This window comes from Aedes aegypti, chromosome 2 (genome assembly GCF_002204515.2).
Source record: "Aedes aegypti strain LVP_AGWG chromosome 2, AaegL5.0 Primary Assembly, whole genome shotgun sequence".
NCBI classification, from domain to species: Eukaryota; Metazoa; Arthropoda; class Insecta; order Diptera; family Culicidae; genus Aedes; species Aedes aegypti.
In genome coordinates, this window is record NC_035108.1 from 230,522,270 (window position 1) to 230,538,776 (window position 16,507).

The 16,507-nt window shown below is 36.2% G+C and overlaps 1 long non-coding RNA gene across 1 annotated transcript; it reads right to left on the reverse strand.

The window, feature by feature from the left end:
- On the reverse strand, positions 1-707 carry LOC110676449. Its single transcript, XR_002500397.1, has 3 exons — positions 379-707; positions 230-315; positions 1-167 (listed from the first exon to the last, which is right to left on the reverse strand). It is a non-coding gene; the product is annotated as an uncharacterized LOC110676449 (long non-coding RNA).
- Between the last annotated feature and the right edge of the window lie 15,800 nt (positions 708-16,507).

The following is a 16,507-nucleotide window of genomic DNA, read 5'->3' on the forward strand; positions in this document are numbered from 1 at the left end:
TGGCCCAATGTCACCCCGCACGACGGTATTACAAATTTTATATATTCTATAATTATGATTTTTAACGTGTTAAAAAAAGCACAGTGGTCTAGGATGTTTTAACGACCAGTTTTGCGGATCTTCCAAAGGGAGTTGTAGTGTCCATGGGCAGTCCTGATTGAATGATTCTATAAATTGATAATTTTTCATGAATATATTGCGGATTTTCCAGTGATTCCAGGTTGTTTACCATTGAAGCCAAGCAGTCCCAACATGTGTGAGGCTCACTGACCGGCATCTTTCTGATAAGATTTGGGTCGCTTCTTAAAACCAGACCTAAACCAGAGCTATTTGATTAGCTTTGTGCAAAAAAGAAAAAAAAGAAACATAGGTATTTACCTCTTACAAAAACGTGGAAGGTTTCAGAAAAATTGCGCCAACGTTTAAATCTGGTACAACTATTTTCTTTCAATGAAAGCTCAAACAATCGGTTGTATAATTGAGGAATTTTATGAGTTAAAATGTATTCACAGTTTCGCCTAATAATCTGATTCAATAACTCTTCTGTGCGGCAGAGTTCCATGATATTCAGATCACTATTTTGAGACCATAAACGTCCTTAACAATTTTGCTAAAACATGATCCTCAAAATACTACATGACTACATTGAAATTTTATTGGCCCAATATCTGGTTCAATTACACCCATGCGCCACAAAATTCTGTATCCTTCAGACTAGTGATCCTTTATAGAGAGATACGCGGAAGCTGACATTTCTGTCAAAGTGTGAGCCAATCGAGCAGCGAGAGCTGTCAAAGCGTGAGCCAAACGAACATGCGTTATGTTTGTTTTGAACTTTTCTTGAGTAGTAATGTAATCCGCTTGAAATTATTTCGGTAAAAGTTGTTTTGCATGAAGCAAAATATATGAAATATTTTCCTTTTTTCTGCTGTTTATTAGTTAGGGAATGTAGCTCAAAGATCTATAACAAAACAAAATTCATTTTTTAGCAATGGGGAAGTCATGTCCGTGTTACAATTTTATTCTCGACGCCGAGCAAAATCAGCACTGCTGGTATGTTGCCAAATCATTCCATTTTACTTCCGCTTATCTCTCTATAAAGGATCACTACTTCAGACCACCATTAGTAGGGGGATTGGGGGCATAATGAACATACGGGGCGAAACGGACACCCTCTCAATATCTGATAATACGCATACTACATCAAAAGTTCATTCACTGCATGAAATCTGTATTGCATTTGAAATGTTTGACGGTATAAAAGTTTATTTTTTTGCTTCAATTGGTCTTCAAAATTTGACTTAAAAATTTTCTCAGTTTCAAATTGGCATATAAGCAAGACCGTAGAAGAATCTAATTTTTGAGCAAAGTAAAGGACCCAGAAAGGTTCTTTTTAGCTATTATGATTGAGGGAGAGCCCTTTTGCATATCGGAACGATTGACAGTCATTGAATATATTGGAATAACTAAATTTCATGCAGGTGTTCATTTCGCCCCGATACCTTTTTACCAGCCTTGTTTTTCACCCAATTTTCTACCTTGCTTTTCTGCCATAGGACATGATTTTTATAACAATGAATGAATGTGGCACGTCGTACTAACATCAAACTTGAAAACTAGCCGGGGTAAATTAAAAACACTGTCATTTAATGATCTTAAAACGAACATTTGCTTAACGTGTCCATTATGCCCCTAATTCCCCTAAATCATAAACACCTGCACACGCTATGTATGAACCAGCAGATTATAAAAATCGAATGTACATCGGATATTTTCATCAGCTTCAAAAAAGATTAAAGGAACGGGTAAAAAATTGTACCCAAAAAAAAAAGTGCGATTACCCCACTGAAAGGTTTACATAATTTTATTTTACAATCAAATTCAAGCATTATAACATGTATCAATGCTCAAGATTATTAGCACCGCCATCCGAAAGCACTGTACCGGAAACATTCTTAAAAAATCACAGAAATATCTAAATATTATTGCAAAGAATTGAGTCAAATTTATATGGTGACTACAAGCGCCATCTACGCTTTTACAAAGCACCACATTCTCAAAAAGTTTCACAGAAACATTATATTAATTTTAACCAGTTTCGGATCAAATTACCCCCACTGTGAGGCAGAATGTCGAATGTATTAAACAAATAACAATACTAGATATACATTTTTTCTGAAACCTGAAAGCAACATTACCGATTTTATCAATAAAAATAAAAAATGCTTTTTGCGTAACGCGACAACCATTTGCAGAACCCTGTTGGAAGATAAACGTAACGCGGCGCTCATAAAATGAAATCAATGATTTCTGCAATTATTCAATATTACCTTCCAATTTGAAGTCACACTCTGATTCTTATCAATACATAGAAGGATTGCCTAGAACAAACCTGGATTGTAAAAATCATAGCAGAGCAGATATAGGCGATTATAGAGTGATGTTTAAAAAAGTGCATTTCAGCGATGGTGTCGCGTTACGAAATGCAACTGCTTTTAGTTAACATATATACAGTGTTATGTTTCAAAATGAATGTCACATCAAGTACATTTAATATGCAATATATAAAACCTGTTTAATCACATGGTCACAAGGCATATTTCCGAGAACAGGCCTAATTTGATAATGAAAGTCGGTTCCTCGTGGTGTCGCGTTACGCTGGAATGTGTCTGGTTGTTATCTTTGTACTATAGTACTACAACATATTAAAGCGTGGTAGCTAAGAAGCATTTTTCGATCTGCCATAATAAAATCATTGTTCAACTCATGTTTACCGCCTTAAACAGCCTAAAATTATTTTTTTATAAATAGTATATAAAATTAAATCATATGAATTTCATTCTGATACCATCTATTCTGGTATACTAATACATGTTGATGACTTTTATTGCGAAAATGTGTTCAGATTTTTTAAAATATTCCAATGAGCGGTGAATGGAGCATGAGCGGTGAATGGCGTCCTTACGGTATCTTCATACCTGCCACACGATATACACATGCAAAAATGGTCAATGGCATAGTAAGCTCTCAGTTAATAACTGTGGAAGTGCTCATAAGAACACTAAGCTGAGAAGCAGGTTCTGTCCCAGTGGGGACGTAATGCCAGAAAGAAGAAGAAGCCCACGAGAAGCAGCCACAAAATACGAACAGTCATCTCTCCATAACTCGATAATGAAGGGACCATCGAGTTAGGGAGATATCGAGTTACATAGCACAAAACCTATGACAGGACGCGACAGCTCAACTAAGACTGCCTCGTTGTTTTTCAGTCGATAACCTTGACGATACAAAAGCCAGTGCTACCAGAATCCTTTTAAGCAAATCTTGTGAACCAATTCAAATATCGAAGCTCATAATTTGGTAGTTTCTTGCACGCTTTATTCATGCAATGCAATAGGTAATGCTTGCTTTTTAAAAAATCAGGTTTATTTTCTAAAACCGGCGATAGTTTTGGAGAAAATTGATACAATTTCCATTAGTTTGCTCTCAATTAAGTATTTTGTATTTATTCTAGCATTCTAGGAGCACATGCGGTAAACTTAACATCGAATATTATTAGATTTGAAACAAAACAGATTTTATTAAAAATGTTCAAACTTTTGGTGAACATTCTAATTAATGAACTAGCAACACGGCCTGGCTAGCAACAAAGTGCCCTGTTGCAATTCAACTCAACGATGTGAAAGTAGGCCTTTGCCAAAACGACCAATGGGAAGTGGTCTTTTTTGACAGGCAATTGGTTTCATTTTTGTACTTTTACCTGACACGTCTTGTCTTAGCACAAAACTAGTGCAAATGCGATTCAAGGGACCATCGAGGTAGCCATGGACACCAAATTTTACTATGGTTCTCCAAGTAGATATTGAGATATGGAGGTCGAGTAAGGGAGAGTTGACTGTACCTAAGAAAACACTTCAAGACCGCATGAAAAAACCTTCGAGTTGGCAAAGAAATGATCAAGCACTCCAAACGCGTTGGATTCCCGAAGACACTTAAAAGCTATTTCAGCTAAATACGAGTGGGTTTGGTGTAAACTTTGATGGTGAAAATCAATTCAAACTATTACAATAATAAACATAAAAACTTGACAAATTTTTGATGCTCTCATGATTAGATAATGGGCATTTTTTAAAATTATCGGACAGGTTTGGGCCGGAGGTTCTCCGATTTGTATGAAACTTTCACCAGAGGTAGAGCTCGTGGATACATGACCAAAAGTGAAATTCAAAAAAAATATAGTAGCCTATTTTCCCGGAAAACTCTAGATGGATTTTCACGATTTCCCTATATACCAAAAACTTTAAAAAATCATATCTCCTGAACTATGCATCGTAGAACAAAAATCTTTCAGTGAAACCAATGGAACAATGGAGAGTGCTCCGATTGACTAAAAGCTTCTTCTGACTGGAAAGGGAAGGATGGTTTACTACGTTACACTTACAATGCGTGTAAATTACTGCCGCCGCTAGCGCATGGTTATAAGGCCCACAATAGAACACATTTTCCTATGGGAAGCGTGCGGGTGGTCAACGGTTTTTAAGTTCTGTCGCCTAAACGGTAAAAGATACCACTTTGGCGTCTATGGACGAAAGTTACAGTATGGATTGATGAATCAAAAAATATATTTTTGAAAATTTTTCATGATACAGACGATAGTTCTTCCGCTATTTTTCCGACAATTTTCTCCATGGTGAAAATTTTTCCGGGAAATGTTTTTCTATTTATATTTTTAATAGATTTTTGAGGAAATTTCCTTTCGATTTCACTAAAAGAAAATTCAGGAGATATGATTTTTAAAGTTTGATGTATATGGGGAAATCGTGAAAATTAATCTAGAGTTTTCCGGAAAAATAGGCCACTATAGTTTTTTTTTAATTTTACTTTTGGTCATATATTCACGAGCTCTACCTCTGCTAAAAATTTCAAACAAATCGGAGAACCTCCGGCCCAAATTGTCCGATAATAAAAAAAATCCCCTAATGTTAAAAATTTCAATACAGCGTTCAATACATATTGCTGTTTGCGTTTGACGTGCAAACCTTAGCTAACTGGGCTCTAAATGCGGTAACACAAAGTAATCAAAGGAAACATAAGAACTATGATCTAAATCATCACCAACCTTTACCCCCACCAACCTTCAACCCCTATTTTGAACTCCTCCCCTTTCCATACTACGAATAACCGTTCTAATTGTTTCAAATCAAATGGGAAAACCCTGCCGCCACAGGAAACTTCTATTTTGCCTCTTCGTCAACCGAAATGAACAATTAAATCAAATGATTGATGCAATTTTCAAAACCGCCACTATGACTGAAGCAGTCCAAGTTGGTGTAAAATTTACTAATCATTTGTTATTGGATTACGTTTCTCTAATAGATCGAAAAAATAATTTAAATATTTTAAATTGGCATGCTTGTTCTTTGAATGGTAAAGAGGACGAGCTGTTTGATTTTCTAACAGCTAAAAACAGACATTTGTATATCAGTTACTACTGAAACTTATGTAAAACCTGGATCCAATCTCAAAAGACATCTAAACTTTTGTTTATCGTAATGATCGACTTGATGGAGCATGTGGGGGAGCTGCAATCATTATTCATAGGCGTATAAAACATCAACTTTTTCGTAATTTGAAACTAAAGTTCTTGAAACAGGGTGTTTCTGTTGAAACACAGCTTGGTACTTTCATATATTTGCCTTTTCAATGCTCTGGACAGCAAGTTATTTTGCTCCAAACTGACTCGCAAAAAGTCAAAACAAATTTGTCATTGATGACTTTAAAGCCAAACATTGCTCATAGAATAATTCACAAAGTAATTTCAACGGCAGAATTGTATTTGAATGCTCTTCAGGATATTTCTCAATTCAATACCCTAATAGCCCTACATGTTTTTCCTCTTCTATAAACCCTTTCATGATTGATTTGGTCTTAATCGACTCTAGTCACCTTTGTAGCCAACCTGGGACCCCTACTGTTTTCGCTGTTCTTCAATGACGTGACTATCGTTCTTGCAAATGGCGGTTTGTTAATCTACGCAGACGATTTAAAAATTTTCCTCGTCGTGAGAACTGAAGCGGACTGCAGAGACCTCCAGGAGCTATTGAACCAGTTCGCACGCTGGTGTACCATGAATTTCCTGGCTGTTAGCGTTTCCAAATGCTGTGTGATTTCATACCGTCGCTGTAAATCACCAATTTTGTACGATTACAATATAAATGATCAGGAACTCGAACGTGTGGACAAGGTCAAAGATCTGGGCGTTTTGTTGGATTACAGATTGACATTTAAACTGCATTATGTCACTATCATTGACAAGGCGAACCGTCAACTGGGCTTCACCCTAAAAATTACGAAAGAATTCAACGAGCCGATGTGTCTGCGTTTCTTGTACTGTTCTCTGGTTAGATCCATTTTAGAATTTGCTTCGATAGTATGGTCACCTTATGAGGCGGTGAGGATAACCAGAATAGAAGCAGTTCAGCGTAAGTTTGTGGGACTACCGTGGCGTGATCCCAGAACTTGCCTCCTTACGACCATCGTTGCAGATTGCTGGGACTGGAACCGCTGCACGTCCGGCGCAAAAATAGCCGAGCTGTTTGTGGATCGAAAATTGTTCGTACGGAGGTTGATTGTTCTGCTTTGCTTCAACATGTGCAATTTTATGCTCCAGAGCGCGTATTACGGACAAGGCAACTGATCCAGATAGCTTCCAGGAATACTGGTTATGGAGCAAATGATCCGGTCAATTCCATTTGCAATGAATTCCGACAAGCTTATGGTGTATTTGATTTTAACTTGTCGACAAATACTTTTAGACAACGCTTAAGCAGAACACGTTTTATAAATTGACTATGTTTACATTTTTTGTGTTAGTATTAGTTTTTTATTTCATTAAGACCATGATGTCCGATGAAAGTAATCAAATAAATAAAAAAAAATTACTCACGCTGATTTTGATTCTGATCATGTCCCTGTTACATTTCAAATATCCCAGGAAGCGATTCTCAATCCAATCAGCTCCACTTTCAATTATTTTCGAGCCGACTGGAATACATATGAAATATACATTGATAGTAATCTTGTTGTTAACATTTCTTTACACGACGATGATCTTAAACTCTTGATCCGTCTTAAAAACGTGAAGAGAAGACAATTTCAACGCACTCGCGATCCTGTTATGAAAATTATATGGCATGACCTGCAGAAAGAAATTAAAAAAAAAATCGACTGAGAAACAAAAATTTTGAAAATAAAATTTCTCAATTGGACCCTAGCTCTACCCGACCAGAACCACATAACAAGATTATAACAAATTCCTTTCAACAGCAGTTAAAAATAACAGAACTTGTTATGTTTTAAGTAACACATTTATAACAACATTGTTATATTTTTGACATCGCATTTATAAGTTTGTTGCAAATAACATCCGATGTCATAAACAGCAACATAGTTTGCAATAATTTTGTTATTTTGTAACATCCTTGCAACACATTCTGTAATAATTTTGATATAATTGTGACAGGATTTGTAAAATTATTATAAAATATAACAAGTTTAATTTGATGCAAAGGAGATTGGGCAAATCTGGGCCCGGAATGTACACAGATGACTCATATGTCATTTGAAAGATCTATGTGAGACAAGAAAAAGTTGGTATGGGGTCAAAAATATCCGTCGTGGGAGAAAAAAGTTATTCCGCATAGTTTGAGATGGATTTTCTATATTTTTTCTACACCTATACGATGATTAAAAGCTCTATGTTTTAAAGAAGTGAATTAGGACTTTGTTTCAGAAATGAAACATTACATGGTGAAGTTAGACCGTAATAACATAAATAATCGTTATAAAATACATATGCATATTCAGTATAGTATTCCACGAAATCCTGCTACCCACATTATACTAATCAGAATTCCTAACGGTTTTTAAACAGACTTATACGATATTGTTTGTTTATAAGGTAATATTACGACTTATATTCAAATAAAACAAAAGTCAGCCTTATTCGATAAGAACAATTGGGAAACAGTGGTGAAAGAAAAGTGGGTGGTGTATTATAAGAGAACTGATTGTAATTGTTTTTGCTCAAGTACATAATTCTCCAGAACGAGTATTGCAAAAAGATCAATGAAATCATCAGCTCTACTTCAATAAACAACATCATCAGCATCAAGAAAGTTAAATGTGAGTTGAAATGCTCATTTGAACTTATCAGTAACATATGCGTAGTTTTAGGATTTCATGAGTTCAAATCAATGACAATCTAACTCGCTAGTTTAAGCCATCTCGCGCTGTATTTTGCATACGTGGATGTTTAGTATCACATACAGTACATCTCCTACATTATCTAACCAGTCTTAAGTTAAAATGTCAGTCATTATCGTTTTACGAGTTGGTATACGAAAGCCGTGGAGCCTAATGACATTTTTTTCTAATGTGCAAACTATATCTTATATCATCGCCTATCTCTCTCTCCGTCTATTACCCTCCAGTAACTTGTGTACAAGTTCTTGATAACCTATATGCAAGTATTACAGATAGATAAAGGACGGACACGCAGATAAACTCTTACGTTTTCTATAGATAGGGTATATAACCCCTTCTTGCAGCTGTTATATCTCCCAGATTCTTACTGTCAGCCGATGCAGACAAACGACCATCTTTTCCGGACTGATCTTGACGAGTTCCACTCATATAATATCCTTAACAATTGCTGTGTTATTCTTCAGCTATTGAACGGCATCTTTAAATACTCTCAAGGTGGGATCTGACGTTGAAATGATCCTCATTGCCTTGAACCTCTGTGCATGTGCCATCAAAACAAGTTTACTGCTTCCGCTTCTTTGTATGGTGTTTCACGTTCTTCTCCTCTAGAATAATTCTAAACCCTTCGTCAAAACAATTGTACCATAGACTACGTTCGACGCACAAAGATTCACCTGTGAGTTGATGGCTACTTTTACTGTAGTACAACAGCCAAGAAGGGTTTCAGCAAGCAAAACCTATTCCGGTTACGATTGCTCGAGATGCGGAGCGATGCTGTGGCGTCATCTTCTCTACTTCAGTCTCTGAAGGTCATGCTGAGGCGGGCGTCGGTACTGTTCGTCGTTAACGACAGGAAGTTTTAAGCGCAGTTTTATAATTATCAGGTAGTGGGCAGAGTAAATGTTAGCACACGATAGATTCTGTCGTTGATTATGTCGAAGATGTGCAAGCCATCAATCAATACCTGATCGGTTCGAGACTCATCCATCTCAATTCCTCATTTTGGTGTTCTAATCCCTATTATGATCTTGATACGGAAGCTTGGGTGGCGGTCCTACTTGCGTTCCAGCTGCCTTTTTGTCATCATCAGTGCCGTTGAACCTGCACATTTTTTTGTTGATCGACCACCATCCGATCTCATGTTTTTGCATATCGTTCACCACGATGGAAGCTGTTCCCAGTTCAAGTGTGTCATGCAGCTCTGTAATAATTATTATTACTTCTGAACATTCACATTAATCATATTCTCATGAGTATTTAGCGATCTTAGCGAAGCATTTGTGGAGGCACAGTGCTCTGGCGCTGCCAATGGAGCTGACATCGATAGCAAACTGAAATGGTTCTGCTTGGAATATTGGCAGTTTGTTCACAGCAAACAGTCAAACACTATAACAAGTGCGCATCGTACCTTCGTGCTGTGCGTACACGAATTCTCTCTGCTCTTGGAAGTTTTCTTAAAAACTACCTAAAGCAATAAAACAGTACTTTTCAGTGCTACAAAAACAGTACTTTTCAGTGCTAAAATTAAAAACGGTACTTTTCAGTGCTACTAAAACAGTACTTTTCAGTACTATTTTTCTACTATTGATCCCTTTACGATCCTTGTTTGGACCCGTGCCTTCGATTTTTCGTTGGACCCGTTGGCGAAAGCTAGCGGTGGTAATCCTTCTTGGACACCGTCTTGGGAAAAAAACCTTTCGAAGGTCACGTCTTCTTTCGTTTATTAATTAAACATGGTATCAACAACAAACAAAAGGAAGGGTGAATCTCTGAATTCACTACTTCCTTCCAAAAAAGTGGGTTTTAAAACTGTCACTACACGTGGCAAGAATGGAAGAAAGGACGTTTCTTCGGAATGCGAACTTTCTTCCAAGGGTGAAATGAATAATTGTATCGAAATGAGCAATCAGTTCGATGCTCTAGACAAATTTTCCGAACACCAAATCGAAGCAGCCTCTAGCCCAGGCTCTTTGATTCAAGTGAGGAAGCAAAGAGTGCCGCCTATCGTGGTCAGTTGTTCCGAATTGATCTTGAACTCCATTAGGGGAATCAAGGTTTCCTTCCAAATCGCAAAGAAAGGAGACTGTCGCGTTTTGCCGGAAACTCTTAAAGATCGTGAGCTTCTTCTCAAACATCTTGAAGAGAAGAAGCACAAATTTTTTACTTATGACGACAAAACTGAACGTTTGTTCAAAGTTGTCTTGAAAGGTCTCTCAAGTGACTATAAATCACCTGAAGAGATCAAAAATGGAATAAATGATTTACTTGGATTTTCCCCAGTCCAAGTTATCATTATGAAAAAGAGAACCCAATCTGGCATTGTTCGGAAAGGGCTTTCTCAAGAATTTTATTTAGTTCACTTTAAACAAAAAAGAACTAAATAATATTAAAGCTTTAGAAAAAGCAAAACTTTTGTTTGATGTCCGTGTGACATGGGAACATTTCCAGAAACCTGGAGGAAATTACCAGAACCCCACTCAGTGCCGTCGGTGCCAAAAGTGGGGTCATGGTACAAAAAATTGTCGCATGGATGCTAAATGCATGATTTGCGGAGGTTCTTCTCACGCCAAAGACGTCTGTCCAGTGAAGGAAGATACCACCAAATTCATATGTTGTAATTGCGGGGCTAACCATAAGTCCAATTTTTGGAATTGTCCTTCACGCAAAAAGGTCATTGAGGCTCGTGCCAGGCAGATGAAAGATAATATCCGTTACGATAACGGTCGTTTCCGGAATTTGCCTGGTAGAGTATCGAACAATGCTCATTTTTCAGTTAACGATCGCTTGATCATGAATCATACCCATCAGGAAGATCATAATCATGCTCATTCACAAACAAATTTTAATCCGTCGGGTAGCCGTTCGAATCTTTCTATTTCGAATGTATCTACCCACGGTAAATCCTTTGCCGATATCGTAGCAGGAAATTCTACCTCCTCCCCTGTTCGATCAATTGGTACCCATTCTACTTGTTTCAAATCAAATGGAAAAAACCCTACCGCCACAGGTAATTCCGCTTCTTCGTCTACCGAAAATTCTAATGGGAAATCACATGACATGTCTGCCTCTGATTTTAATTTTCTAACTGAACAATTGAATCTAATGATTGATGCAATGTTCAAAGCCACCACTATGACTGAAGCAGTCCAAGTAGGTGTAAAATTTACAAATCAAATTGTTATTGGATTACGTTTTTCTAATGGATCCAAATAATATTTAAATATTTTAAATTGGAATGCTCGTTCTCTGAATGGTAAAGAGGACGAGCTGTTTAATTTTCTTACGGTTAATAACGTGCATATAGCAGTTATTACCGAAACGTATTTAAAACCTGGATCTAAACTCAAAAGAGATCCTAACTTTTTTATTTATCGTAATGATCGACTTGATGGGGCATGTGGGGGAGTTGCAATCATCATTCATAGGCGTATAAAACATCAACTGTTTTCATCATTTGAAACTAAAGTTTTTGAAACTTTAGGTGTTTCTGTTGAAACACAGTTTGGTAAATATACTTTCATAGCTGCCTATTTGCCTTTTCAATGCTCTGGGCAGCAAGTTAATTTGCTCCAAAACTGACTTGCGTAAATTGACTCGCAATAAGTCAAAATTTTTTGTCATTGGTGATTTTAATGCCAAACATCGGTCATGGAATAATTCTCAAAGTAATTCCAACGGCAGAATTTTATTTGATGAGTGCTCTTTAGGATATTTCTCAATTCAATACCCTGATAGCCCCACATGTTTTTCCTCTTCTAGAAATCCATCTACGATTGATTTGGTCTTAACCGACTCTAGTCATCTTTGTAGCCAACTTATTACTCATGCTGATTTTGATTCTGATCATGTCCCTGTTACATTTCAAATATCCCAAGAAGCGATTCTCAATCCTATCAGCTCCACTTTCAATTATTTACGAGCCGACTGGAATATATATAAAACGTATGTTGACTCTAATCTTGATGTTAACATTTCTTTAGAAACTAAACTTGATATTGACAATGCTCTTGAAACTTTAACAAATTCCATTGTTGAAGCCCGGAGCATTGCAATTCCAAAATGTGAAGTAAAATTTGAATCCGTGATTATAGACGATGATCTTAAACTCTTGATCCGTCTTAAAAACGTGAGGAGAAGGCAATTTCAACGCACTCGCGATCCTGCTATGAAAATTATATGGCAGGATTTGCAGAAAGAAATCAAGAAACGTTTTGCTCAATTAAGAAACAAAAATTTTTGAAAATAAAATTTCTCAATTGGACCCTGGCTCTAAGCCCTTTTGGAAATTATCTAAAATCTTGAAAAAACCTCAGAAGCCAATACCGGCATTGAAAGAGGAAAACAAATTATTACTAACTAATTGCGAAAAAGCTCAAAAACTTGCTATGCAGTTTGAAAGTGCGCACAATTTTAATTTAGGACTTACTAGTCCAATTGAAAATGAAGTTACTCAGGAGTTCGAAAATATTCTCAATCAAGAGAACGTTTTCGAAAATGCCTGGGAGACTGATTTGGAAGAAGTGAGATCTATTATTAAAAAATTCAAAAACATGAAAGCTTCTGGCGATGATGGAATTTTCTACATCCTCATCAAGAAACTTCCAGAAAGTAGCTTATCATTTTTAGTTGATATATTTAACAAATGTTTTCAATTAGCATATTTTCCTGACAAATGGAAAAATGCTAAGGTTGTTCCAATTTTAAAACCAGACAAAAATCCTGCAGAAGCTTCTAGCTATCGTCCAATCAGTTTGCTTTCCTCCATCAGTAAACTTTTTGAAAAGGTTATTTTGAACAGAATGATGGCCCACATCAACGAAAATTCAATTTTTGCCAATGAACAGTTCGGATTCCGCCATGGACATTCGACCACTCATCAACTTTTACGTGTAACAAATTTTGATCCGTTCCAACAAATCTGAAGGCTATTCTACTGGTCTTGCTCTTCTAGACATAGAAAAAGCATTCGACAGTGTTTGGCATGAAGGTTTGATTGTAAAATTAAAAAACTATAATTTTCCAACATACATTGTTAGAATAATTCAAAGTTATCTGTCAAATCGTACACTTCAGGTTAATTATCAGAACTCCAGATCTGAAAAGACTTCCTGTAAGAGCTGGTGTTCCTCAAGGCAGCATTTTGGGACCAATATTATACAATATTTTCACATCTGACTTACCTGAGTTACCTCAGGGATGTCAAAAATCTTGTTTGCGGATGACACAGGCCTCTCCGCCAAAGGACGAAGTCTGCGTGTCATCTGTAGTAGATTGCAAAAAAGTTTGGATATTTTTTCTTCATACTTGCAGAAATGGAAGATTTCTCCTAATGCTTCCAAAACTCAACTAATAATATTCCCACATAAACCAAAAGCTCTTTATTTGAAACCTTCAAGTAGACATGTTGTCACGATGAGAGGGGTTCCAATAAATTGGTCAGATGAAGTTAAGTATCTAGGGCTCATGCTAGATAAGAATTTAACTTTCAAAAATCACATTGAGGGCATTCAAGCCAAATGTAACAAATATGTAAAATGTCTCTATCCCCTTATTAATAGAAAATCAAAACTTTGTCTTAAGAACAAGCTTTTGATATTCAAACAAATTTTCAGGCCAGCCATGTTGTATGCTGTACCAATATGGACTAGCTGTTGTAATACCAGGAAGAAAGCTCTGCAGAGAATTCAAAATAAAATTTTGAAAATGATTCTGAGGCTTCCTCCCAGGTATAGTACCAATGAGTTACATAGAATATCCAATGTTGAAACATTGGAACAAATGTCAAATACAATCATTAATAATTTCAGGCAAAAATCGTTACAATCTTCTATTGCCACGATTAATGCGTTATATGTTTAGGTTAAGTTAGGTTAAGTATATTAAAAACATTTTTTTTTTTCTCTTATAAGCAGGTGAAATCAACTCACCTGTAAAAAAACTGAACTGCTACGGGCAAATGAAATGTAATATGTTGTTAACAAAATGTTAATTAAATCTTAAATTTGTTTTACCAAATTAGGATGATAGTGTTGTCAAATAACACAGAACACCTAGATATAAGAAATGAATGTAATGTTTGGAATGATACTAATAAAAAAAAAAAAAAAAAAAAAAAAAAAGTCACACACTATAGCTACTTCCAGTTCAAATGATCTCCTTCTCTGAGTAGCAATAACACGATAGTATGATGCATATATATCAAAGATAGAAGTGTGGTAGCTGTCGCGCGGATTTCCAATGGTAGAATTATGTACGCTACAGCTGTGCAACACAAGCGAGGTATTTCTATCAGTATAGTAAAGAATACAGCAACGCAACCACTGTAATGTTTAAACGGATATTGTCTGAAAATTCTTTCCTGAGTAAACCGCCGGTTTATACAAACATATTGCTAGAACACTGATATAGGATAATACAATTTGATAATTGTGTTCTGTTACCTAAAGTGACGTGTTTCTGAAACGCACATTCCTATATCTTTATTTTTTATCTCCGTATGTTTAAAGTATTCACATTGCAGCAACTCAAAGCCTCCTTAAAAACTGCGTCAAATCACTACATTTTTGAAATAATAACAATTAAACTAAAAACATGCATAAGCACATGCGTACGCACGAATTCATAACATTTCCCGACTAAGGGTACATAACAAAATCATATCAGCATATGTTATTATGTTATAAGGTTTTGTCGAACATAGGTTGTTACAATTTTGATGCAGGATGTTGTTAAAATAACTAAAAATTATAACAAAAAGTGTATGAATAGTAACATAAACATAACAAAATGTGTTTTAATTCTATCAAAAACATATCAAACCAAGTTATAATGTTTGATACAAAGTATCAAAATTATAATACTGTTCGATATACGAAAATATTGTATATTATTGAAATGCATAAACTATCTATTTATTTTGTTATAAAGTTGTTAAAAATTAACAAAAAACATCTTTAAGGGAAATAAAACACATTATGTTATATTTCTGTTTTATTATGTTCTATGGATAACGGAGTCTAAGAAAATTATATCATAAAATGATATGCATATCATATTCTGATAAAATTTTATTATAATTTTGTTACAAGCCTCTAGTCGGGTTGCGCAAGAAAATATCATTCAATGAACTGTCAACTGTCCAAAACATACCCCTTTTAACATCATTCCAGCACACATAACTTTTTTCTCCCACGACGAATATTTTTGGCCCCATATCAAACTTTTCTTGTCTCATTTAGATCTTTCAAATGATATATGAGTCATCCGTGTACATTCCGGGACCAAACTCCATACATTTTTGCCCAATCTCCTTTCTCTCAAGGTGCTCTCGCAAGAGCCGATGGTGGCTATCTTGTGGTTCTTAGCAACTCAATTGTCCTAAAAAGGACAGCGGGGGGGGAACCACTCAAGCCAAATCGGTGAATGCTACACAGCTTCGCAGGCGGAAGTCTTCTCAAGTGGACTGTATTCTCGGGAAAATGCTTCGTCTCAGGATGGATCGCCTTGGTGGAGATTAACTCTGGAGGACTGCTTTGGCCGGGATGCAAAAAAGAACAGGAACTTTTAACTTGACTTATTTATTGGTGTTCACTCTTTGAGATACAAACGAAAACTGATGATTTTTCTTACTCCTCTCCTTACTCCCTTACTCTCTGTACCATGCGCAAACGGTGGCGAATGAAAAAATGGGCAACAATGCATTTACAATGACTGATTGAGACGCTAATTTGGCGTTGGCGCCAACATTAAACTACTAACGGTACATGTTTTGTAACAACTGGTGATATAAAAACCCGACTCGTCTGGTCGGGTAAGCCCTTTTGGAAATTATGTAAAATTTTGAAGAAACCTCAGAAGCCTACACCGACATTGAAAGAGGAAAACAAATTTATACTAACTAATTGCGAAAAAGTTCAAAAACTTGCTATACAGTATGAAAGCGCGCACAATAGGGTCCTAAAGGCCTGTCCCAATTTTAGTGCCAACCGCTTAAGTTTAGGCCAAAAACACATGTTTTACTCAATTTTTTAATGTTTTTCTTTTGTTTAAGTCCAAAAACATTTTTTGTAGATTTTGGTCACATTCCTTGGCTTAAACTCAAATTTGGGGTGTATTTTGCTATCCGTGTCCCTTCCGAAATGTCAGATAGGAACAACCCCAGTGTTAAAACTAAAAGCCCTGTGGTGTTTTTGTCGATTAAGCGAACGTCAAACATGATCAAAAGTGTCAAAGTTCATTTATG